Source organism: Euprymna scolopes, chromosome 26 (assembly GCF_053919585.1).
Source record: "Euprymna scolopes isolate OS-2025 chromosome 26, ASM5391958v1, whole genome shotgun sequence".
NCBI lineage: Eukaryota > Metazoa > Mollusca > Cephalopoda > Sepiida > Sepiolidae > Euprymna > Euprymna scolopes.
Genome location: NC_136507.1, coordinates 85,661,068 through 85,669,297, shown reverse-complemented (window position 1 = coordinate 85,669,297; position 8,230 = coordinate 85,661,068). Strand labels below are relative to the sequence as shown.

The 8,230-nt window shown below is 32.5% G+C and overlaps 1 pseudogene; it reads left to right on the top strand.

Annotated features, from left to right (window-relative positions):
• The first annotated feature begins 3,235 nt into the window (after window positions 1-3,235).
• On the top strand, window positions 3,236-3,371 carry LOC145248432 (U2 spliceosomal RNA; annotated as a pseudogene).
• Window positions 3,372-8,230: the final 4,859 nt, after the last annotated feature.

Genomic DNA, 8,230 nt, shown 5'->3' with positions numbered 1-8,230 from the left:
AAAATTTACAATTGAGTGGAAATAATATTCATGATGTAAGGTGTAAATTGTCTATCATCTTGGTCTCTTACACGAACACACAGCTGAGAACAGCCCCCCATATATATATATATATATATATATATATATATATATATATATATATATATGTTAGCACATCCGTATATATAATAGTATAGTCATCATTATTTTTGTGCTAATTTTCAATTTTGAAATATCACTCATTCAACATTAAGTATATTGTTAATTATATTGTGAACGTTTATCTAGGAGGTTAGTGTATATCGCTCTAGATGTTTTTTTTAGAATTCGTTAAGTTCGATTTTTATTCTTCTTTCTATTAGTTTTTTTTTTAATATGTTTTCATATTCTTTCATTTTCTTTATTTGATCCCGTGTATTTGTTTATGTATTTATTAAATTCTGTGTACGATATCTCTTGTTGTAATTATATTTATTAAGCTATTTTGTCTATTTACGATTTTTTAAATTTTTTGTATTTACTACATCTGTATGTGTGTTTTCTGTATTTATTTAATCCTGTTATTGAATAATTTGTTTTATTTGTACAAATGGCTTTGACTTGTATTGTTCTTTTCGTGTTTTTTCTCCTATTGGTATTTGGGAAGTTTGATCTAATGCTTGCATATTTGTCTGGTTCCAGTTATTGACTTGAATAGATTTATGTAATTTAAAGAAATTGTCTGTGTATTATTTATTTAGTTTTCGCTTAAATTATTTGTTTTATATATGCATTGATTTCTTTTTAATTCATTCTGGAGTACAATTATCAAATCAAATGCATCGTTTTGTTAGAAGGCCACAGACATTTATTTTAGTGGCTATTAATATCAGCTTTAGTAATCTTGTCAGTATTGTTGCAAGTATGAATGATCTCGTAGTATGAATAGTTATTTGTTTCGGATATCTCTTGTCCGCATGTGCAGCGATCTCCCTTTGCTACCGATGTATAGTTTATTGCTGGCTGTGCATTATAGGTGTCGTAAATTACTAGGGTGTTGGTAGCAGTTTGCCAGGGTACAAGGTGCATTGTTATGATCTGTGTTGCTTGTTGATAATTGTTACCAGAATGTGCAATTGTTGTATATCTAAATCCTTCCTACGTATAACCTTTCGGATAGCTGTAGTGAACCTGTCGTTGGAGTGTGACAGATTTAGCCAGCATTGTTTTGTAGAGTTTGATGCGGCCGTTTTATGGATTTGTTGAGGTTTTAATATTTGATATGTGGCATCTGTTTGTTTCTCATACCTGACAAAATTCATTAATGCATGTAGTCTTTCAGTCTCTTTGAAGCATTTATTGAAGATGCGAGTCAACTTGTTCTCTCCTCGAATATGTTTGCCTTATGAAGTAGAGCCAATGTGTAAACTACAGAAATGTTTCTAAATGCAGAATTTTTGTAGAATTTAGTGTTATTTTACTTTCATCTGGGGTGTTCAGGCTAACGTCTTGAAACGCCGAATATAGTGAATTGTCATTTTGCTAAATGCTGATCTGCATGGTCAAGTCTTGCTAGAATAAGGAAGTCGTCTACGTACATGATGATACCGATGTAGTACTGTGGAGGTATTGAAAGCATGCCATTGTAATTTATCTATGAATGTAATTACATGCGGTGCCGAGAGGATTGATGTTATAGCCAATCTTGTTTCTTTTGTATTTGTTTTGTTCGTTCGTAAATAGTGTGTTGTCTGTTATTATTTGTAAGAGCTTATATATGCCAGTAGCTCTGAGGCCAAAACAATAAAGCTTGCTTGATTAGATGCAGTCAGTGATTGTGTCTATTGCCAGATTGGCGAGAACAGATGTTAGGACTGCTAGAAAATCAGGGCTAAAGACTTACATTTTGTGTTTGGCCTGTTCTGGCGATAACGAAAGTAAAATACGGATGACTTTTTCGAGCTTTCGCTGTGCTCGGGAAAAGTTGAAAATAGTGTTTGTAAAAGATGAGCAAGAACAAAAATCATTGTAGAACAGTTCCTCTCTGTCAGATACTATAGTCTGGAATCGTGTTGGTCTTATAAGGTTGATCGAAATATAGAAATGGAGTGTATACTGTTTCATGTAGTAAGGCTGTGTCTCTGATTACTATGTGTTTTTCTTCTTTTACAAATCTCGATCTAAGCTGTGTTTATTTTTTCAGAGATGTGTGTATACTATGCTATTTTATGTTGGGTAAAAGATAAACAATAAAAATATTAACGACCGATTCATTTTTTAGTCACTGGCATAAGATATGATATCTTCTTCACTCGTTCCAATGCACTGAGTAACCCTCTGCATGGAAACAAAAAAAAAATAAATACTTCCCAAATCCTCTAAGCGACCTGCTTTATATTATATTACCCCTTGTGAATCTCGCGAGATAACATAAGACCGTTTCGGTTAAATATCGTAGACGCCATCTTGTTTTTTCCTTTTCCTGTCCAACGCGCATGACAGGCAGACACTTGAGCGCTTTATAGATAGGTCGTTTGTATATCCGTTTCTATTTCCCCACAACTAATACTATTGATATTGTTTGTTTATACTAACACGCCACCAGTTACCAATGTTAAACTCGAGAATGAGGTTTGATTTTAAACGATGAGAATTTTCTTAGAATAAACATTCTGCACTAAGGATGACAATATAAACCGTAGGAAAAAATTTTCATAGAAAACTACATTTTGAGAAAATTTTACTATTAAAACTATAACTTTTTCGAAAGATAATTTTACAGTAAAAATTAGAACATTAGTGCTAGAAAGTATTACTCTCAGAAAATATACTTATGAAAACATCACCTTTGTCCAACTGCAACCTTTTGGGTTTTTTAGTCGCGTGCAAGCGACTTTATAAGTCACTCCGTCGGTCCGTCGGTCGGTCGATCGGTCTGTCGTTCGGTCTGTCCGTAACACTTTTGTGATTGGCCTTTTTTGATTAAGATCAAAGGTATTTTGTTAATAGATGCTGATCTTAGCTTTTTAAGCTTTTCTTTGCCTTTTGGCTACAATGAAAGTGTAGTATCTGTTCTTACAGATAGTGCAAGCAAAGATCATATGTGGGGCAGCCCCACATATAAGACCTTTGTTAATGTAGGGGCAACCCTTCATAGCAATTGTAACTATCCAGCTCCCTACTCTTCGGGGAGTTGGTCCCCATTTCCCCTTCACTCCTCACATTTAAAATCGGCCTTGTGCCTAATTTTCTCGGTGGGGGAGCAAATAAATACAGCCTTTCTTGGCCTTTTGGCCAAGATCAAAGTGTAGTATCTGTTCTTACTACATGCTGTACTTATGTTTGTAACTTTGTGATATAAAGTGGGGACCACTTTTCTGTATTAATTTAATGTCAAATGATAACCCACTTTACACTGAGTCAGTCTCGAAGCCATTCAAGTCATTCTTCAGATCATTCAAATTGTTTTTTTAGGATTCTAGTTAGTTTTAAGCATTCAAATCATTCTTAAGAGCATCCAATTTATCCTTACGTCCATTAAAGTCATTCAAAGCCATTTACTTTTAATTTATTTAACTAATTTCAACCCATTTTTCGGTCATTTTAGTTTATCTTTGATAATTTCATGGCAATTCTACATTTACGCATTCATTCACAAGAGTACGCGACTAATGGCTATCGGCCTTGTTTCACCACGATTGACCAGACAGACACACGTATCTATTAGTAAGTACAATAAATATAAGTAAGTATACTTTAACAAATATCAGATTGTGGATTAACATATAGAATACCAGGTCATGGCGTGAAAAATTAGATAATCGGGTACTATTTAATATATGGATTCTAAGTTTACCAGCATATAATCTGCTGAGTAATGTCTTGCTTAATTTTGAAGCCTGATATCCAGGCAGAATATCTACATTTCGTTGAGCGATTTATATTGCAAAGTCACAGCTCAACACTTAAATAATCTATTGCGTGTACATTGACATAAATAGAATCCAGAAGGCAATAATTTGAAGACATTATACTTAAGGTTAATCATTGTACTATTCTCCCAAAATACTCCTTGGGGACAAATAAACCTGGTGACGGTTCTTGCGTCAAGCAATTATAAACGGCATCAGAATGGCCATTCATTTTCAAATAACTGTTCTAATGGCTGATTATCTGCGCTGTTGAGGTTTTTCTACATTTACTTCATCTATGTTATTGTTTTTCAATAAAGTTTCGAATTGGATGCCCAAATAGGAGAATCGATTTTGATTCAATTAGAAAAGTAAGTTTGATAAAAATCAGACGTACAAAAATGAATTTTATTAACAAATGATAAATTATGAGAATATTTTAGATATTCCATTGCGTATCCTTATAAAATATTTAAATTATATATATATATATATATATATATATATATATATATATGGTCTGATGAACTTGTTGCACTTGTTCCTCACTACGTATATAACCCCGACAAACCCATTTAGCAACAGAATCTCACCCTTTCACTTGAAATTCATAAATGTCAGAAAATTCTCTAGTCTAATACTTTCTTCCCTCGAACGAATAGATGTTTAATTCCTGTAACAAGTTAAATAATAATTTGAATTAATAAAGCTTACATCAACAAGAATGTAACTTATCTATGAACCGTAATTTAATTACCTACAAATAACTTTCAAATTCATCCAAGTAATAAGTAATCTATTACAATTAACCACCCAAAAATATTTATAATTCAGTTCGACCAAATTATCCAGGTTTACCATCCTGTAAAATAGGAAATAATACAACTACAATTCCCTCGGATACCTACTCTATTATCTCCCAAGCCGTACACAAAACCCAAAGTAAATCGAGTCGTTCTAACTAAAGAATTTCTCTCTTACTGAAACTTAAAACAACTTAAGAAATATCTAAATAAAACACATACTTCATGGACCAGACCTACATCTTCATAAACTAACGCATATCAAACGATGCACATTGATCTAATAATGACAACAATAATAATGAAATGTAATAACTCGATCTTCCTTAATTTTTCATCGCGAGTCTAAATACAGTACATTCTCCATGAAATATTCTCAGTCTTTAAACTTCGTCAACTTTGCATATCAGAGGCGTTAAAATATTATCAACTCGAAAAATAAACGAATTCAAATTGCAAACACGGAAGAAACACTACATGACTAATTTAAAATACCTTTGCACCCATACACGACTTTAAACCCAACACGTATACATTATTTATAACAGTTTATGAAGCCAAGTTTTAGAAAACCCATGGTCATTAAATACGAACCCCCATGAAAATAGCTACATTTTAAACTTATATTATATCCCATAGGTAACTCATACTGTTAATCTATTTAAAGATATGCATTGTTTTAGCTATACACATGCTAACATTTATCAATTAAATTACTGTTACATTGCTTCGCCTATTTTCCTCGCCCTCTTCTTTTCGTAGAGGAACATAATTGGCAGTGAGTGTTTTTCGCAAAATTTGTTCCATTACATCGATTCGCTGAATATTAATTTGCCCAGAATTTATACGTTACATTATAATCCATTTCCGTCGTCATCTTTTTTTTGTTTAATTGTTAATAATCTATCAGATTATAAAAAATAATTCAATATTTACCATTTTTAAGGTGTACTCTGTGTCTAATACGACACTCTAGTAAATCGATCCCCATTTTGGAGACATCGACTTTTTTAGTCAAACTTTACGAATTAAGATTTTTAAGCGATATTATTTTGTACTGATAAACATTATCTATTTACTTCTTCTTTTTCGAAACTAAAATAGATTTTAAATAGATAAGCACCTCAAACAGTTACCTTTTTTACCACGGCATCTGACCACTAATATTGGTCCTTAAATAGCAATGCAACAAACAGTAATTTACACAATTTAATGTATTGCAATAATACGATTTTACGCCTTACGTTTATATAACGTGCTTAACTAAAATTGAACTTTTTAATATTAAATGCCTATATAATAACTAAATAAATAATTTAATGAACATCATTAAAAAAGTAGAAACTGATGATTTTTGTGTTGAAGGTTTAAGTTAAAGAAGTTTAATGTCTACTTCGAGACACGTTCCAAAATTATGCCTCATATTTTTGTTCCGCCAGATTAAATCAGATAGGATTGCAACTGAAGTATTTAACACAGCTTTGTATACACTGTTTAACAGCTATGCAAATACAAGTAAATCATTATATTTCAAATATATCTTCTGTATTGTGTCATACGTGCAGTATGTTCCGTTTGTTTCTAAAATATGTTCTATGAATTTAGACATATATGTAATTATATGTGTCTATATAAGCACTTGGATTTCCGCTGTTTCATAACATACACAAACAATTTTATTTCAGCCAGTAATTTGATTTACTAAGCCGAACACTTATATTCCTCTCCAACAACGTCCTCCTGCGACAACTTCCATCCAATTGCCATTTTACAGTTAATATCATAACGACTCTAAGAAATCTCAACCAGTCACCTTCTCCATTTTTCATCCATTTTCAGTTGATGGCTATTAAACAAATATGGTCGTATCTATGCTTATCGCGATACTGATTTAAACTTCTTCACTTTAACCTGAAACTACATTCTTTTACCTTTCGATCCATACTTTTCTAGGCTACAGGACTTCAGACCAAGAGCTATATTGATGTACACTACTTGGATTTTATATGCATACGGATAAGATTAGAAATATTAGGTTTTACAATAACTACATTAAATTTACGGATACCATTCAAGTCCCAACCATCTCCCCTAATTGGATATTATTTACTGCATAATAACACTCAGACCCTAAGCGAAGCATCTTATTTTCATCCCTCACGCTCATTCTGTGTATACATGTACATTTATATAAATACACGCACACACACGCACACTCACACACATATATTTTTATATATGTATATATACATATATATATATATATATATATATATATATATATATTATCGATAGAATATTATTCTTTTACTGTTTCAAGGTGTGAAGTTTTCAAACTCAGTGATAACGAGCAAAATTGTAGTTAGTCTTTATAAAAGTCACTTTTTTAATATTCTTATCTCAGGACATAAGCAATTTCTTTAATCTATGAAACACGTAAGTAATCTATAACGAATATTGAGATTTTTATTTGAATATAATTTTTCTATTAATATCGCTTTTTATATCTATATATTCAATTAAATCGTAGGAATTTTAATTTTAATTTTATTTTAAATTCCTCCTTCTTTTTTTAATTGTAAGCGTTATGTTTTATAATTAGATTAGTGAATCACTCGACGAAAGCTTCGATTCTAGATAAATTGGTTTTTACATGTAATAAGATTTCGATACGGTGTGGCATAAAGACCCGCTACATAAATCTGCAGCTTCGGAATAACTAGATATGTCTTTTAAATTATTAAATCATACCTCTCTCATAGGTTTATAGAATAGTGGCTGATTTGGCATAAAGCAGAAAGTCACAGTATCAATGTCGGCATCTCAGGGTTTCATACTGGGCCCAACAAGCGTCTTAATCTTCTTCAATGATCTCCCAAATAACATTGTTAGATCATTCATAGACATTTACACCGACGACACTATCATCTATGGCCACACTACTGAAGAAAACGGGTGAGATATCTTTGATTCTTTCTCCTCTTATTTTTACACGTGGTGCAATGGGGGGTAGTTAATTTTAAGGCATTGAAAACCAAAGTTTTATTTTTCATCATCAACGCTCTGACTCCACATCTGGCCTATATTGAAATGAACGACTCCCTCCTCGAAGACGCTCAATGTTTAGACAAACTTTTTGGGTCTGACCTTCACTCTTGATCTGAAGTAGGCATGCACATCAAACCTGTAGCCGAGGTCGCTAGATAAATATTTAGAGTATTCTACAAGTTCAGTAGATATCTAAATTATAAATCAATTAGCTACCTGTTTAAGAGCTAACTGCATCCTCGGGTTGAATACTGTTGTCACATCTGGGCAGGAGCAGCTCGAAATCCTATCCTGCTTTGACAGAGTTCAAAACAGACTTAGTAATCTAGTAAGCGAAGCCTATTTGTCTTCCATTCAGCCTCTCTACTACAGAAAGTGCGTTGCGAGAATATCCCTGTTTCTCGCTATTTTCATTAAAAGTGTTCGGCTGAGTCCCAATGTGTGGTCGGCCCTGGCCATTCCTTCACAAGAAACACTTGTCTTGTCAAAATCACTATCAATAAATTC